Genomic DNA, 18,908 nt, shown 5'->3' with positions numbered 1-18,908 from the left:
TTATCTTACAGATAAGATGCCATTTGCATCTGTTTGGCCATTGCAATGAGGCCATTCTTTCATTTTCTCCTTTTTTCTCTGTCTCTCTTGCAATCATTCATTTTTACTGTGGTGCATCTTTGCACAATGACTGAGATTAGCACAGCTGGCAAAAGCTGCCAATGATTTTTGCCGTATAAATGCACACGTTTTTTCCTGACCTTGGTCTGTTCATTTTGTAGGACAATAATTTTCCTGCACGAAGGGGACCTGAACGAAATTGCAGCATTGCTCATTTTTCAGACAAGCGGTTTCACACAGTTCAAATTATAGTCTTTGGCTTCAAGTTCAAGACTGTTTTGTACCATAAGCTACTCAGAATGCCTTGTTTACACTTTTCAGGAAAGCTCTTATTTCAGCACATTTACATTTGTAGCATTTAGCAGACTTACAATCAGTAGTACAAGCAGCATGACTGTTAGTGGTCATTAGACAGTCTTGGTCTAAGTCTAAACCCCACCCGTCCAGAACAGACTAGTAAGGAAGTTGCAACAATCTGTCAGTAGTCTTGCACAGGATGAGACTCCCACAGACAACAGTATTGTGTCATCTATTCACTTTTCATGTAAATATCTGAATAAATATGTTTTGAATGTAGGAGAAAAAACTAAATGAAATCCACATGAACACAATATGTTTGTGTGATTGCAGATACAAACCATGACAGCATAGTGATGTGTTGGAAAAATACATCTAGAAGGTGCCAGAATCTTAACTTCAACAAATTCAACAAATAAAGGGCAGTATTTCTCAAGTATTTTCATGTTCTCATGTTACATGTTCTCAGAGACCCATGCTAACCATCATATGCAATACATAGACTTATTCTTGGTTAAAAGAGTAGAGAACTCCGAAGTCAGATTGTTGCAATTGCCTGATCTGTGCCAGCTGCCTGGGACAACATCTCTTCAGGGTCACTTCCAAGACAAAGTCCTACAAGACAAATAGTTGGGGTTTTTTTGGGTTTTTTTTGGCCAGCTTGTAAAATAATCGTGTTTAAGAGAGTGTAATGTGGAAGTAAGCTGGCATGGTTTATGTTGCAGCATATTCAGGGGAAAGGAAGGAGGAAATAATATGTGAGAGCACGGAGACTTGCAGGGGCTTAGAGGACTTGTGCTGAATCAAAGAGCGACCAGCCAGGATGGAAAAAAACAGATTGATAACACAGACCAAGCATAGAAAAATACGGAGAGTGGGGGGGGTGAGAACTAGGAAGATATCTCAGGAGAGCAGCTCCTTCAGCCTCCATGTCAAATTTATATATTTCTCAAAAGATGTTGTGGATCCCATTGGATTGCTTTGGCTTCTGCTGTTATCCACAATTCACTAAATCTGAGCTTTTTTGAGTTCTAAATTCAAACAAATGGGATCACAACAAGGTACAGTTAACAAACAACTCTGTTAACATTAGAATTTGGCATGATATTGCATAAATTAGCCATTTAATAACTATCAAGTAAGTAGAAACAAGGAGGAGTTAATTAAAAACCTGAAAAAGGCTTTAGACCAGCGTGAAAAAAAAAGTGTTAATAGATTTTTATCCATTAATAAAATTTGAATTAACAGAAGAGAAATCTACCATTGTGTCCCTGAGCAAGACACTTAACCTTAAGTTGCTCCAGGGAGACTGTCCCTGTTACTACTGATTGTAAGTCGCTCTGGATAAGGGCGTCTGATAAATGCTGTAAATGTAAATGGGTTGTATCAAATATCTTGGAGAATGAACCACAGATCGTCTGTGCCTGAAGGCCTCCTCAAATATTTCTATCTCTTTATATAATAACAGATAGACTCAGTGATGTTGAGATCAGGGAGCTACCTTAACACGGGGAGAGCATGCAAAATCCACGCACACAGGGTCCAAGCCAGAACTCAAACGTTGCTGTCCCTCGTGCCACCATGTGGCTTTTGGTTATATCTACTTAAACAGTCAGAGTAAAGCAAGGTACACAAATGTGTTTAGCATGTAGTGTCATTTTAAAACCAAGCAACCACATGTTTAATAGATTTTTTTAACAGGTAAGTAGGTCAACCAGAAAAATATTGAAATACTGACTAGACAGAGTCTATCATTTATATATGGGCTATGACATTCGCATGAGAATGCTCAGCAAAGCATCCAAGAATGCTGCTCCCATCAATTCAGTTTTCAATTGTGTTGTTCTGTGGCTTCTCTACTTTATCTTGTGTCCTCGGTAGACGTTCCAGCACCAATCAGTTTTGCTGACAATGAAACAAAGTATCGCTAGAAAATAACATGCCTGTATATTGAAACAAGCTCTTTCAGTCACGGGTCAGGTGAGGCTGTCCCATAATGTCTGTCCTAACAGTCTGGAGGCTCATTTACCAGAATGGTCATGGTACTGTAAGAATGGACATCATCGGAGCCTGCTTTTGCCTTGCATAACAGATACCCCTGGCCTACAGGAAGTTGTCACTGGCCTACAGGAAGTTGTCGCTGGCCTACCGGATGTTGTCACTGACCAATCAGAACCTGTTGTTTCTGATGTCACGCCCCCCGGTGCCTCCCATTTGGGGAAGACAAAGAGGGTGGGCGGTCCTGACGGCTGATACTTCACACGTTGATGTCGGACAAAAGGCATGTAAAAACCGGGGTGTCGAATCTTCACCCACAACCGTCGACACAGGAATGTCACACCTCCCCCTGCAGACATCTGTTATGCAAGGCAAAAGCAGGCTCCGATGATGACCATTCTTACAGTACATATTCATATGGATCATCTGAAAAATGATTCTGAAAAAGGATTCTTGGTGAAACCGTTATATATTTATTATTATATTTGGCTGATATGTTGCTAGGCTGTTGCAACCTCTGGACTGTCTGTGTTATTAGTTTAGACCTTTGTATTTGTAATTCATACATGAACTATATTATTCATTTATTCAGTTCAAATGTGTATATTACCATGTACATACTCAGTTATGGCAATGCAGGTAACAATAAACCACATGTTTATCATGGATTATGAACTTAAACAGCTTAATGGAACAGTACTCAAAATATATAAAACACACACTGGACTGGGACTAGATTTGTTTAGATGATCAAATAATTTTTTTTGCATCTGTGTGAAATAATATGTGCAAAGTGCAAAGTGAGTACTGAAATACGGTTACATCAACATTACAACATGTCGGATATTTCTAGTTAACATTTGTTACACATGTTATACATTTCCCCCTGTCATCGTGTCTTTAGATCTGAACACAAACAAGTGTGTTCAGCAAATCCACTTGTGTCACATGCAAATCCTCTTCCTGGCGCTTGTGTGTTTCAATGAGACTTTCCGAGAATGAGAATATAATACTCTTTAATGAGTATTATAAATCAAATCAAACAGCCTGACAACCCCACACTAATCTGGGTAATGAACAGTCTGGTTTTTCCGTCTGCATAAGAAAGACCTTCATTGTAGTATGGATCTTTATCCACAGACATACCAAATCTCATAGTTCTCCTGATTTAAGGGGGAACGCAGGGATGCTCAGTTCCCCTTGTTTGAAATAAACACACTGATATGTCATGTTCATTTATTTCTCCTGAACTGGTTTGCTGAAGTCATTTATAATGATGCAAAGTTAGTTTGACTACAGGCCTCGCTGCTCAGACATCCTAAGTATGCAGAGAATGCTAAAAAAAAAAATAATTAATCATGCATTTAGACATCAACACTTTCAACCAACTACATATAGTGGGAAAAAAACTTCTGGAAAGCCATGATCTACATGATAAGATGATAAGCTACTCCACTGACAACACTGGCCAATTACAATATATATATTTGTGTGTGTGTGTGTGTGTGTGTGTAGCCTGGCGTCCTCGCAGCAGATGATCAGTCAACAGAGAGCCTAGCTGTCTTATTCCATCGGTCTGTGGCTTCGTACCTCTCATGGGAAGAATGATCTAATCCACAACTAGATCCTTGCGTGACTAAACCCTCAACACTGGAGCTGTTGGTGAAACATGCAGGAATAAAATGGGGCTATTGTTTCTCAGAAGAATGCAATATAATTTCAAATAAAGCAGAAATGACTAAGCTTTAATTACAGTAAAGACAGTTTGGCTGTACAGTCGGATTTATGTCAAAGCTCCTTTGGAACGTACTTATCTAGGGTGTGCGTGTGTGTGTGCGCGTGTGTACGTTCAAGGGAGTGTGTGTGTGCAAGTCCAGATAAATGGAGGAGACGTGTTAAATGAGTTTTATCCTCTTCCCCTCAGCTGGGCTAATTCTTTATTTCTCTAGAAACACTAAAAACAATAATTATCGCACTCTGCAGGATCCAGGGGATCTCACATGCCAGGTGTGTTAACTTTGTCCAGATTCTGAGAACCATTGATCTAAAATATAGATTTGTCCCAGTGCATGTCAATCTCTGCTGGGTGTCTGTTATAACATATATAGCACTATAAAAAACTCAGCTCTCGCTCCCTCTTCCTTCACCCTGACAGCTCCATTCGACTAGCCTAGACTACCACAACCTTTCAGAAACATTTGAACACTCATTTCCAATTCCCTAGCATGTTCTGTTCTTGACAAGTTAGGCCTTATCAGGCCTCTTAGTTTAGTCTCTTAGTTTTGTAACTCACAGTCTATGGAAACCGAATGAGAATTGCTGGTGTCTCCACCTTGTAAGTCTATGATGACAATAGTGAACAAGTGAACAAGTGAAAAAACAGATGCATCAAATAAACATCAATGTGCTTCTTGCATTGGATTCTCCAAAATTGCCTCCAAATTAGTCTCCATTGCTGCCACAGAGTATTGTGTGACTGGTACTGTATAAATGCTGAAAAGGTGAACTTTCATATATGCTACATTCATTACATATGGATGGTTTTTATCCACAATCAAAAAGGAATTTACAAGAAATATCAAAATTCTGAAACGTATCTTTATTTATACACACCATAAATAGGGCTGAAGGAATGAAGGATCATCAAATTAACCAAATTAACCGATATGTACTGACACTCATAATGCTCCTTCTTGTGTAAATTTTTTAAGGATAGAACAGACCAAATAGACCAAAAAAAAGATTTTGTACTGCTTTTTGCTTTTCAGAAATAGCAACTGAAAGGAAAGAATACATGTGGAATTATTGGAATACAGGGAGTGCAGAATTATTAGGCAAATGAGTATTTTGTCCACATCATCCTCTTCATGCATGTTGTCTTACTCCAAGCTGTATGGGCTCGAAAGCCTACTACCAATTAAGCATATTAGGTGATGTGCATCTCTGTAATGAGAAGGGGTGTGGTCTAATGACATCAACACCCTATATCAGGTGTGCATAATTATTAGGCAACTTCCTTTCCTTTGGCAAAATGGGTCAAAAAAGGACTTGACAGGCTCAGAAAAGTCAAAAATAGTGAGATATCTTGCAGAGGGATGCAGCACTCTTAAAATTGCAAAGCTTCTGAAGCGTGATCATCGAACAATCAAGCATTTCATTCAAAATAGTCAACAGGGTCGCAAGAAGCGTGTGGAAAAACCAAGGTGCAAAATAACTGCCCATGAACTGAGAAAAGTCAAGCGTGCAGCTGCCAAGATGCCACTTGCCACCAGTTTGGCCATATTTCAGAGCTGCAACATCACTGGAGTGCCCAAAAGCACAAGGTGTGCAATACTCAGAGACATGGCCAAGGTAAGAAAGGCTGAAAGACGACCACCACTGAACAAGACACACAAGCTGAAACGTCAAGGCTGGGCCAAGGAATATCTCAAGACTGATTTTTCTAAGGTTTTATGGACTGATGAAATGAGAGTGAGTCTTGATGGGCCAGATGGATGGGCCTGTGGCTGGATTGGTAAAGGGCAGAGAGCTCCAGTCCGACTCAGACGCCAGCAAGGTGGAGGTGGAGTACTGGTTTGGGCTGGAATCATCAAAGATGAGCTTGTGGGGCCTTTTCGTGTTGAGGATGGAGTCAAGCTCAACTCCCAGTCCTACTGCCAGCTTCTAGAAGACACCTTCTTCAAGCAGTGGTACAGGAAGAAGTCTGCATCCTTCAAGAAAAACATGATTTTCATGCAGCACAATGCTCCATCACACGTGTCCAAGTACTCCACAGCGTGGATGGCAAGAAAGGGTATAAAAGAAGAAAAACTAATGACATGGCCTCCTTGTTCACCTGATCTGAACCCCATTGAGAACCTGTGGTCCATCATCAAATGTGAGATTTACAAGGAGGGAAAACAGTACACTTCTCTGAACAGTGTCTGGGAGGCTGTGGTTGCTGCTGCACGCAATGTTGATGGTGAACAGATCAAAACACTGACAGAATCCATGGATGGCAGGCTTTTGAGTGTCCTTGCAAAGAAAGGAGGCTATATTGGTCGCTGATTTGTTTTTGAATGTCAGAAATGTATATTTGTGAATGTGGAGATGTTATATTGGTTTCACTGGTAAAAATAAATAATTGAAATGGGTATATATTTGTTTTTTGTTAAGTCGCCTAATAATTATGCACAGTAATAGTCACCTGCACACACAGATATCCCCCTAAAACAGCTAAAAATAAAAACAAACTAAAAACTACTTCCAAAAACATTCAGCTTTGATATTAATGAGTTTTTTGGGTTCATTGAGAACATGGTTGTTGTTCAATAATAAAATTATTCCTCAAAAATACAACTTGCCTAAAAAGTCTGCACTCCCTGTAGTCATAGATCATTGTAACAGATTAACCCTGACAATGTCAAATAGATAATCTATTGGCACATCCACTATAGATCCAAATCTCCAATGAACCAGCAATGACCTGGACTGGCATCCACTTGCTACAACAGACATCTGGTGTCTTCAAGTAACTTTTTTTTCTGCCTCTCTTTCTACTGCTGCCTCTGGGTTAGGAGCTCCCCCTCCTAACATTGTATAGGGAAAGGAGGAATTAAAATGTTTAACAACTGAACTATGTATGTTGGATGCTTGGTGAAACTTTCTCTTAAAGCTGCATAGAAGCTGATCACATAACAATGTGTTCTCCCTTTTCTTGCATCATCTAATGGAGAAACCATCCCAAGCTTTGATACAGCCAGTTAAATGATACCGCTAAGAATGGAGAAAAGCAGAAAACCAAAAAACAGACCAAAAAAAAAAAAATAGGGTAGACATCTGGTAGAATTGCCTATTGTGGAGCAGAGACATCAGTCTTATCCACACGCTTGTACACTAGCTTTTCCTTTTCATTTTATTACCATAGAGATAGAGGACTGAAAACTCCAGTCCAGGACTGATGCAGCGTTGACAAAAAAAGCAGCTGGATGCACAGGCAGACAGACAAAAAGCCAGTGGGTCAGACAGACATGCAGACAGAAAAATAAGCGAATGCCTCATGTCACCTCCAAAGATTTACGCCTGGATGAAATGACAGCGAAAGCACTGAGCCATGGGAGCTGGGAGGGGCAGTAGCTCCCAAACGCCCAAATCATTCTTTACACTTGACAGAGAATGAGAGTTATTAAGCCTTTTTTTTTGTTGCTTCGTTTAATTAAAATGCTATGAGTGTCCATTAAATCATGCACAACAAAATAAATTGTTCATGAAGGCATGTCTCATTAGTTAAGATTTCCAAAGAAATCCAATTTAATAAGAAACATGCATAAATCAGTTGCTTCATGTTATTAAATTGTGGGAAAACCTCCAGCAAAAATAACACATCTTGAAAACTCATTTACTGTCAGGAAAGTCATACATGGAAAAATATTAAAATCGGATTCACGTTGCCTGCTCCCCTGCAACAGGTTTCTGAAGCCATTCAAATGCAGTGGGTTAATGGGTTAAAAACAAATGTGCCTTGTTTCAAACACCCTGCGCTTGCCAGGTGAGAGAAAGCACGTAACCAGCCAGGTCCCGCTTTCCTCATGGCCAACAGGATTATGGTGGCACGTTGAAAACTAATTTCACTCAGGGTTGCCAGAGAAAGAAACCCAGACCACCCCAGGCAAGATGCTCTAAGGGATTTAAAAAAAAAAAAAGGACTGTTTTAGATTGCCGCGTCTGAACACAGTCAGGTGACTGGAAGTCCACCGAACAGAATATGTAATATTTTACAGCAGTTTGTCACACTTCCCCACACCATTTGGTGCCACAAGGTGTCAGCAGTGAGTAAGGGTTCGAGTTGGCATCACAAGGGATATGAAATGTAGTCCTAGCGTACTGCATGCCGCATACCAATAAACTAATTAAACTTAAGTGACCTTTGTTTTTGCCTCCAGATTTAACACATACTGTAAAGGCGCAATAAAAAAACACATCTGCGGGTTTGTCCAAGTTAATCTTTTTTTTTTGACAGCAGAAAACGATCTGACCCAAACTTTCTTTGGGCGCTACTTTCAGGCTGGAGCTAAGGGTTAAACATGGTGCTTGTTCAATAGTGTAAGGTCAAAGGTTTTATAAATAAGTAGATAAACAAGAAAGAAACCATCTTTAATAATGTTTAAGCATGTTTCAAATGGATGAGGAAGTAGCGTACGTGAGAGCTGTCAGTCATCTGGCTCCGCCTACTTTGGAGACAGAAACAATTACACAACCGCGAGGGAGGCTATTTTCTCTTCTCCAAGATACAGAAAACGCCTGAGTGTTTGTCTGAGTGTTATCTGTTCATATATCAACCTCCAGCATACCGTACATCACGCGTAGTGTGTAGCGCTGTGCTCAGCCCCAGTCCCTTCAATAATTCACAGATATATTTTAGGCATTAGATGTCTCCTCCCCTTTCAAATGCAGGGGTGCATGATTTACTGTAGTTTGCTGTTTTGATGTCTTATTTTCCTGAGTAAGTAGGACGGTTTTCAAATGAGGAAATGGCCCTGCTCACGCATGAGCTTTAAATGCACTTTATAAGACGGAATTAGAGGGTATTAAAAATCCCATATGAACCTGTCCGATATCTTTTAATTTAAATGAGTATTTCGAATAACTTATGTAAGCAACTGGCAGCAGATTATGCCTCTTTTTTTTTTTTAATACATCAGTCCCATGGGCATGAAACATATGCTTTTATGTTATTTTTGAGGATGTGGGCACAGGGCAAGAAAATGAACAATGCGCCTACAGAATTTTGGCAGAGTGCGATTAGTTAGATGGAAAATTTCCCAGAGGATCAGTGAAACAGGACACTATTTTTCAGCCACATTTCATATCCTTGGTCCACAATACTTGTGGTTGGACAGGCTCTGGTTCTGGCATTCATTATTCTCTATATTTCTTATATGTACAGCACTTTGGCAAACAGCTTTCTGTTTTTGAAAATGTGGTTTATAAATAAACTATTATTGTTATTATTAATAATAATAACAATAACAACAATAATAATAATAGTAATAATATGTGGATTGAAAGGTTGAGGATGGTGAGTTAGTGAGTGAGCCCACAGCACCAAAGAAATCGGCAATGAGAAAGGGCCAAGATAGCTGAGCCCGCACCATTTAATATTCAATATTAAATTTGATTGTGGTACATCTCTGCAATGCAAATCAGTTGCACTGGCAGTTCACTTGCTTGTGTTAGTGAGTGATTTAAAACTGTTATTAAAAAAAATCATAAATTGCACATACCCAGCCAAAGGGAGCTTTTTTTCACCTTGCTATTTTTGTAAGTGGTTGTGTAAAAGGTGACACAACCACTTCATGCAATTGTGACCATAGCTTAAAAGTCAAAGTGAAACCTGTCTGAACAAATTAGCAATGCAACGCTACCACCGTGGGGGTGTTGTAAGTGAAAAGAGGGAGGTTAAGGTTCTGCTCAGCATTGAGGCAGCATTGAGAGATGGTAAACATTTCTCCTGCAGAGCAGCTCTGGCAACAAGCAAAGAATGTACTCCAGGTAGGAATAAATAAAGATTCCAGAACCTTCTTTCCAACCACAGTGAACACAGACCGGCGGTTAATCATAATAGAGCAAACAGGGACACCTCTCTTTTAATGGGCTTTTTGGTAACAAAATAAGCTGTTCACATTTAAATCACTTCTAATAATTTAGACCATTAGAGGACTCACAGGTCATTACCGGGTAAGAAGTGTCAGACCTTTGGGGTGGCAAGACAAGTTAAAGTTGGTTATCTACATCACAGTTTCTAGTTTGGCACAATTTCGCCCCGGTCTGTGCCAATCTTTTATGCTGGGTGATCTGGTGAGGTGCAGGTGCAGGTGACCAGTAGGTTGGAGAATGGGGCAGTGAGGACGAAGATGTGACGTTACAAAATATACCTGTATGTATATGGATGAGCTCTAACCAAATGATAACATTGGCTGATCTTGTCACATAGGCACCTGGTAATGGGTGGGACATATTTTTGTCAGCACATGTACAGGTTTGGTCAACTTTGACAAGCGATAAATTTAAATGGCTAGATGGACATCACATGACACCGTGCTTACTGCAGAGGGCTGGCGCCCCACCCTGGGTGAATCCCCGCCCTGCGCCCAGTGACCTGGGATGGGCCCCAGCAGACGCTACACTGAGTAACAGGACTAAGCATCTAAGGACAGTGATAGAGTGAGACACCATGCTTACTCACTCCTTGTTACTCATGAAGTACATGTACTGAGTACATGGCAATTTTGACCACAAAAAAGAACCCCCAGATTTTAATCAGAACAGGAATGTACACCCACAAACCCCAGTATAAAAGTTTTGGCTATGGAAGGAAAATGCAAAGGAAAACATTTTGCATAAAAAAACATACAAAGCAATATAAATACTATTACTAAACACATCAGCAGAAAATATTAAGATGTAAATAAAGTTGTAATCTCGCTTTCTCCAACAACTGTAACAAAATATTATAAAAATTAATGAATTAAATTATGTAACACTGTCACAAGTAACACTGCTCCTGTCTACCTCCTATAACATAATTTAAATGACCATCACAAACAATGTCAGGTTCAGATAGTTCAAGTTTTTATTGTAACTTCTCTGCCAAAATTCTTTTGTCAAATGGCTAATGAATTGTAGCATATTACATTTTATATTTGAATGAAACACCCAATCACAGTGTCTAACATTAAATGAAGATTTAAAAAAACTGAGAAATTAGAGGAAATTAGAACTGTCACGTCCATGCGGGCATGACGCGGCGGGTGAACGGAGAGGAGGACGAAGAGTGACGAGGAACGAAGAATGAAGGATGCTTTCACCTGACATCACGAAACCGGGGTTTAATTAGTGAAGCACAAGACAGGGGAGACATCCGAGACGTAGACACTGGTGACCACGGAACATAACGTTACGACCTGACCCCAGACAGAAACGAACAGGGCAACTTTATACAATTAACACAGGTGAGAACGATTAGGGAACATTACACAGGACAACAATTAAACTCCGGTCCGGATCCTGATCCTGAACCGGACCGGAGTAACCCCCATTTCGGACCGGATCCTGACAAGAACACAGGAGACAGACCGGGTAACTAAAAGAGAGAAAGCAAGCAAATCGCAGAATAAAACAAGGAATGCTTTGACGAGTTGTTTTTAATACTAGTTACTTCAGGCTCCTGGCAGAAGGAGCAAAGGAGCATCTGTTTCTATCTACAGCTTTGCCAATGGAAAATATCCTCTGGCAAGATCAGGAGAGCCCCCATCATACACACACATATAAACACATATAACACACACACACACAATAACATAAGATAACTTTAAATGACAAACAATCCCATATAGACTTTCCCTATAGCAACTTAACTTTCACCTTCTGTTCCCCACCTTTATCAAACACACATGCTGGCATGGACAGTGCTGGCCCTCAGCCCGTATTTTCTTCAGATTTAACTCGACACTTGGAACAAGATGGTTGCAATTTCACAGAAATGAACCTGGCTGTGGTACGTGCCATGGCGGATCACAAACGCCTCCAATTAATTCATTCATTTGCTTTTATGACTTCCACATTCCTCCATTCTCTAAACAGTGGGTCTCCTTGAAAAGCAAATTCAGGGTAAGTAACAGGTCAGTGGTTTTCAGAGCCGCGGCCACCTTCCTATTACCAAAATGGCTACCAGGAGTCACTTGGAATATCTTCTCACCCTTGGTGGAAAATTGCAGTTTTGTTTTTTTTTCTCTACTGGCGTTGAAATATTTACAGCTCTTGTCAGACTAGCTGGAAAAGGGAGAAGACAGAGTGTGAGAGAGAGTGAGAAAATGACATGCCCTCAAACTCAAACTTTTTTTCCCCTCAGCCTTCCATCAGTAATCACTCTCTCTATTTCTCCTCACATGGATCACACAACAGTCAGGGCCATTGGCAACAGTAGTGGTGTAGTTGTAGCATGGCCATGGTTTGTTTGAAGTGTAGAATGGCCGTTCATGGCCCAGCATGCATTGCAGTGATGGTTTGAGTTTCAGAGTTCAGAGGTTCTCCGATGCTAACGGTTTCCCCTCTAAAAAAATGTCCACATTTGTGTTATAGGTTACATTGCCTTTTGTATCTCTAACATTTTCCTTACTAACAATAATTGAGAAAATGTGGAACAAGAACACAATTTACTGCTGGCCAAGTGGGAATTATTTGTTGGACATAGTAAAAATTTACTTTGTTGATGCTGTGCATTTTATCACACACCCTTATCCAGAGCGACTTACAATCAGTAGTTACAGGGACAGTCCCCCTGGAGCAACTTAGGGTTAAGTGTCTTGCTCAGGGACACAATCTGGTTCATAGGCAAGTGTGTTACCCACTAGGTTACGACCACACTGTGCCCATAGGAAAAGTTACTCTGATATTAAATGTGGCCACACACTTCCAGGCCATGGAGGTGTGTAAAATGTTTTTCATTGTGACCCTTCCCCACATTTGCAGACCTCATTTAGGAATTTTGTACCAACAAGTGGCCAACAAGTACAAAAAAATTACATTTCATAAAGCAAATGCAGATTGATGCAAAGCAATTTTACCAATGATTGAAACAAATGTACAAAAGTGAAAACAAATTAACAAAATGTACACAAAAGTTTTAACTACAAATTAAAAAGGGTCAGTACGATGAAGTGAAAATGCATGTTGTGTCAAACAGAGTGTGGTCCTTTCATCCAACTGACCTGCTGACCTGTTTCCTGTGGCGAGTGTTTAGATTTTGTGGAACATTCGTCATGTCATGTGCATCCTACACGCATATTCACTTCCACAATTGGTAGTGCAGAGAGCACACAATTCACACAATGAAGTATTTTTCACAAACTCAAATCTGGTAATGCTAGGACCCCAAAAAACATCTCTCTTTACTGTTACAAAGCTGTAAGATGGGAGATTCTAGGTCCATGACTTTGTGTGTGGTGAAGACCCCCACTTTATCTACAAGCTGTGGCCTTCCCCAAACAAACAAGAAGTATCACCAGAGTGCCAAAAGGGCAGAAAATGGTCTGAGGTGCCATGATGGGAAGGTCTTGTTGGGGGTGGATGACCACTGTAGTCCTGTATCAGGGGGGTTCTCTCTGGACAAAGCACAAACATCAATGGACAATCTGATTGTCTGTGTCAACCTTTTTGGGAGCCACATGTCCAGGAAAAAGGAGGTGTTCAGACCTCCTCCCCATTCGGCTGCTGGGGCCTCTCGCCTAGCTCCTGGGCTCTGCTCCTCTTAGGGGCAAGGTCCCTCTCTGGACCTTGACTTCCTGCTCTCTCTCTTTTCTTCGCCTTTTATTTAATTTGTGTTTTTCTGTGACATTAATTTTACTTACAATATTTAAATGTAACTGCAACAGTAATCTAACTGTGTTAATAAATAAGAAACTGTTCGTTCCTGTAACTTCTATTGTGCCATGATGTGACGGTTGCAGGTGCCAGTGTGGAAATGGAGGACACAATTGCTTGACTTGAACATGTAGAGGGGAATTTAATACAAACATGGAAACACAACATGCATGGTAACACTGGACAGGACATATAACACACGCAATGATCCAATGAAGACATGATACAAACAGGGCAGATTTATACATTTAACAACATGTGCAAACACTCAGGAATTCAGGGAAAACAGTCCAATGTAATCTCCGGTCCCAACGCGGATCCGGAGCACCCCACATGTCCACGTTCAAATAAATTGCTAATAATTAATGGAGTCAGATTAACAAGGTCAATACAATATCTGTCCTCCATCCACTTTTGAGGTGGATTTGCCTGTTTTTCACACAACCCTTCACCCATATTCTGATGTCTGGCCTCTCTCTGTTCTTTAGACCTCACTATTTACAGGCATAAAAACAACTATTGCTCATGCCAAACCAGTTTTCCATGTAGGTGAAAGACATATGATTTATTGCCAAAATGACTGGCAGAAGGTGTACAACAACAGATTATTTTTTCACTCTGTTCTGACAATTCCAGAAGCCTGACGGGTCCAGTCCTTCACCTGGTTTGTTTCGTGGAAGTCCTGCCATTCTGCTCATACCTTTTTTTTTTTTTTTTATTTCCTTGCAGTGAGCCAACCAACCTGTCAGAATGGAATATGTTGCCTCACTGCCTTGGCACATACTTTTTTTCTCTCTCTTGATTTGCCATCTGACTCTCCTCGTGATTTGTTATTCCGCACAACCATGTTCTGTGATTGGCTCAGTTCTCAGGCCGAAAACGAGACAGAACATCTGTGTTATCTCTGACTGAAGGCCCATTGCCGAAGGCAGCATGGAACCAGCCGTAGATTGCCGATTATTGTGAGATGAAAATGTCTGACATGGGTCAGCTTAGGTGAAACAATGAAAAAGCTAATTGTTTAACTGCTATACGTCTGCTACAATTTCAGCCACATATCAGGGCTGGACAGGACGGGGCTTTGTTAAAAGCCTTAGTCTGAATACCGCTAAATACCAAAACATTTGCACCCGGGCCACTGGCCAGCCCGTAAAGATCCTAGGATCCCCCAAAAACAGATGTGGAAAAAAAAGAACCCTGACCCAGCCATAAACATGCTCCAAACAATGCTGGATCACACCTCAAAGACAGTCAAGTGTGTTTTTCTTGCTAATTGACGGTTTGCTCCATATGTAGGTTGGACCAGTGCAGAAAGCTGCATGTCAGAGATCTTTCCCTTTGATATGCAGGGCAGGCGGTTCTCTTTCCCTCTATTCATCTCTATGGCACCATGGTGACCTTGGCTCTTTGTGTTTCACCCTCCTGCTGAGGAAAGGTCTAGAACATGTGTTTGTTTTATGGGGCGGAGGGCTCTTTGACCAGTCGCTGGTGAAAGATAAATATCTCAGCTGCTTTCTGCTTTTCTTCTGTAGATCATCTGTGAAACACAAAGGGGCTGATGGGAAGAAGCAACAGCTCAGCAAACAGACATGAAATGGACAAGTACTTGTCGCACAATACCTTTACCTGGTACAAAATGTAATAAGCTACAGAAGGACACAACAACGACATTTATTTCTTATATAGCCCATAATCACAGACAGTGATTTGACAAGCCCAACGGTTGATACCCCCCCCCCACACTTGACCCTTCAGCACACAAGGACAAACTCCACTCAACAAAAACTCTAGGAGAGAGAGTGGGACTGCAGTTGGTGTCAGTGCAGGGTTGGCCATGATTTGTCCAAGAAAAGAAATAAGGCCAACAGTTGTAGTGGTGGAAAAGTCCAAAGTGTAGTATAGAGCATCTATCAGAGCATATGTCTATTATAATGCCACTGGTCCATTTGAAGAATCCTGATGCTTTCGCCATTACTATGGTGACCCTCTGGTACATTTCATGCTAAGTCGTCTCATCAGCAGGTCTTTAACCAGTTTAACCAGTGCCGTCTCAGTACTATGATGAGGTCTAAATCCCAACTGATATTGTCACGCCGGCGAGCTGACAGGGGAAGGAAGCGCAGAGGCGGGACATGCTGGGAAAGGGATTTTATTATAAATATAATAAAAGCACACAAATAAACATGGCACAATGGCCTAAAAGCGAAATAAAGGGGGACAACGTCAACTACCCCGCAGACATGTGGCGATTGCCAGAACTCAAGACTAACACAAAGTTGCCAGGTCCAGTCCACAACAGAGTTCACTACAATGATGCCGCTTCCGAAGGGGTGGAAATCCCCGGCTTTTAAAAGGTGTCCTGATTGGCCACACCTGGCAACATCAGCTGTGGCCAATCCTGACAGATATACTTCATGAATGTTGTTGCTGTGTAGATTCGCACACAGCTACTGGGTTACTACCTTTTCTAAAATTTTCAATATAAATGGGAGGTTGGATATTGTTCTATAACTCGAAAGCTGACTGTGATCAAGATCAGTTTTTTTATTCAGGGGTCTGATGACTACTACCTAGGTATGTGGCCAGTGAGAAATTAATCATTTTAAGGATAGGATTCATAACATGGGGTGCTAATTGTTTAAGGAAACTTGTAGGAAGTGGATCTAAAATACGAGTACGTTGATTTGATAATGAGATTCATCATGGTCTATAAAGGATAAACCCAGGTTGGGTTGTAAATTCACTCAGAAAGTAATATCTTGAGTAAGGTCCAGGGTGTCTATTAATAAGTAGTAGAATAAAATCAGGGTTTTTATTTTGTGTTTTTATGTTATGTTCATGCAGAAAGTGAAAATGAAGTGATTGTCATTGTGAAACATTGCAGCACAGCACACGGTGACACAACTAAATGTGTCCTCTGCTTTTAACCATCACCCTGAGTGAGCGAAATATTTTTTTTTCCAGAGTCAGCCTATTATTTCAAAATGCCATTTTTCCCAATGGGTTTTTTTATTTCATAATGAGACTTTTTGGCAGAACGTCTGTCAATCAAGAGAGACGGGGTGGCATTTGTTGTGGGATTTGCTGCTTTTTTGCTCAGATTTAAGCAATAGCACATGGACTGTGGATTTAGGTCTTCTGCAGCAACGCGTTCTCCTGTGCATTAAGCGGCAAAAAACACGAATAGAGTTACACATGTTGCTAATTGCTTAGAATGCTCTTCCCAACCTAGAGAATGCAGATTTAATCTGAGCCAAGGTTGCCAAAATTACATTTTTTAAATCCTAATAACACTCCCAATAGAATAATCAAAATTCTGTATAATCCTGTAGGCTGTAAATCTTGGTCCGAGCCAGATAAGGTTCGTACTCAATGTCAATCATCTTAGATGGGCTTGGATTGAGTCTGGTCGAGTCCAGCTCATGCAGTAAGGTGATGTCATGTGATGCATTTTAATTATCGCATGATAGATGTGAAAATCGATGCTGAAATGGAGACAAGCCTTTGGTGATTATTTTTTAATCCTGCACATTTCCATCCCGTAGCGCTCATAATGCATGCAAAGAAAGCCGGACTTTTAAAAAGCTGTACATTGTAAGGCGTAACAGTCGAGTGAGTGTGTGTGTGTGTGTGTGTGTGTATGTATATGTCATGCCTGACTGTAATTACTGTCTTGTACCACTAGGCACTGTACCGTGCCACTGTCCTGTGCCACACGCCTGACTGTAATGACTATCTTGTACCACTAGGGACTGTACCGTGCCACTGTCCTGTGCTACACGCCTGACTGTAATTACTGTCTTGTACCACTAGGGACTGTACTGTGCCACTGGCAATGTAGGTGTTTGAAAAAATTAGCACTGTAATGCACAATTATGATCCAAACACCTGGAACAGATGTATATATTGCAACATAGCACTAGGGGACAGCAGTCTGTATTCTTCATCTTTACATGCTGAAGAAAGGTAATAATAAATGAATAATAATACCCCTTTATTAATAAATGAGCAGCTGGCAACTACTGTAAACCTATAAACTTATTATGGTGTATGTTAGCATGGCTGCATTTGATTGGACAATAGTTTTTACACCAGCAGTGAATGCTAAGGTGAGGTTTAGGATTAGGAATCAATGCCAACTATGATAATAGACATTTTCACAGCAACATTTTTTATGCCCACATTGTAGATTAAAAATTAAGGTTAAGAAATTAAGGTTAAGATGTTAGGCATTTAAAGATACGCTACAAGCAGTTTTAATCGGTTTACCGCCTTAGTTCTCCAGATCTTCAGTTTCTTGTGCTTGCTTGCAAACAAAAGGCACAAAATGTCAAGCTGTTTAGAACCTCTGCTTTCACAACACCAATTATGACAGGATGTGCTGGATATTAAATAGATCATGCCAATTTCATAGGGTACCCTGGAGATATCGCGTTTTTCCAATATATTGTTTTTTTTTCTTTTTAAAAATTTCCCCTCTCTCTGAACATCCTGTGCAGCGGTCCAAAGCAGATCTGCTGACTCTTGCAGCAGCACAAGGAAGACCAGCCAAATGCAGGAAAAAAAAGCACATCCTGCCTCATCCTTCTGATTTAGTCCAGTGGGATTATTTCTCAAGATCCACACGGTTTAATTGCCAGGATAAAAAATGTGGCGTGACGGCAAGCCGGAGAAAGAGTCCTTGGAGGCTATGGGCCAACTCAGCTGCAGAGTTTCCCTCCGAAGGCCCCGTCTACCACGCAAAATGCTGCTTCTAGCCAAATGACCCGAAAATGAGACAGAAACAATGAAAACCCTTTTTTAAAATCCTTTGAAAAGCCACTACTGTTCATGCCAGTGACATGTAGAGAGATACTCGAATGAACAAATGAGGGATATTCCTTCATTAAATGATGATGTTGATTAAAATATCTTGTCGGTTATAGTAAATGGAATATTGGGTGATTGGGTTTCCCCTCGTGTCCCTCAAGTCCAAAAATATAATTTTAGTTTCAGAAAGTGAAATTTGACCTCAATTATGGACTTCATAAAAGAACCCATTCAGCTCTGGCCAGAAATACTTACGGTAACTGATATGGAGTTTAAATGCTACAACATGTAGCCACCAAACTGAATAGTCATATCTTGTCAGGAGGTTTATGGAGTATTATCCA

This window comes from Denticeps clupeoides, chromosome 14, assembly GCF_900700375.1.
Source record: "Denticeps clupeoides chromosome 14, fDenClu1.1, whole genome shotgun sequence".
Classification (NCBI taxonomy): Eukaryota; Metazoa; Chordata; class Actinopteri; order Clupeiformes; family Denticipitidae; genus Denticeps; species Denticeps clupeoides.
This window is presented reverse-complemented; position numbering follows the sequence as displayed.